Genomic DNA, 895 nt, shown 5'->3' with positions numbered 1-895 from the left:
AAGGGGTCTAAAAGCTTCTCACCAGGAAGGGGGAAGGGGCAGTATATTTAAAAAGGGGACATCAGTACCGAAGTTGAGGGACAAAGGGAGGTCACTCAATGGATCTTTTCAGCGTCTCAGGCATTTTCGAAGAATTCTGGAACAAATGTAACTATTTTATATCTATTAACGGGGTCAACATGACGGTAACTGGCCCATGCTCTGATAGGTTCGGATGATGAGAAAAGGCACATTTATAGACATAAAGAATTACTAGTAATGCCATATGTATATAAATTCAGCCAATATTGTGTTGCCAATCTTAACACAACAATACTTATACTGCTGTCTGAATTGTTCAATTATTTGTTCATATCGTATGTTACTCTGCTGTAATTTATACATACATAGACACTTATATATAGCTGGAGTCACACCTGCCTAGTATTAGGGCTTGACGTTGTTTCAGTTGTTAGGTGTTGTAGTTACCTAGCATAGGGGTTAGCTGCTGCTTAAGAAACCCGATGTTACTGTTACCTCTAACCGTAACGCGGTGTTATATATATCTGGTTCTGTGATTACCTCAAAGAGTCACATACAAACCTAAGTAAACGTAAATTTTCCGGAAAACGCCAATAAAAATTATTTAAAAGTGAAATGCACGTTAATAGGTAGGACTAGAAAGACCGTGACAAAGCAATCTTATTAGAATGGCGAAAGGTAAGTTCCGCCGCAGTCAAACTTGATTTCATTTCCCGGTCTAAAAAAGAAACCCGCTGATATGTATGGAGAAAAGGGCAAACCGTACAGGTAGACAGAGGGAAGCTCAGGCGAAGGGAGGAAGCTCACCGATGAATGAAGTCGTCGGCCGCCGAGCCAGCAACCCCGCAGCTTCGCGAAGGCGTAGCGTATGGAA

Source organism: Penaeus monodon, chromosome 29 (assembly GCF_015228065.2).
Source record: "Penaeus monodon isolate SGIC_2016 chromosome 29, NSTDA_Pmon_1, whole genome shotgun sequence".
Classification (NCBI taxonomy): Eukaryota; Metazoa; Arthropoda; class Malacostraca; order Decapoda; family Penaeidae; genus Penaeus; species Penaeus monodon.
The sequence above is the reverse complement of the archived record's forward strand: the minus strand, read 5'-3'. Positions refer to the sequence as shown.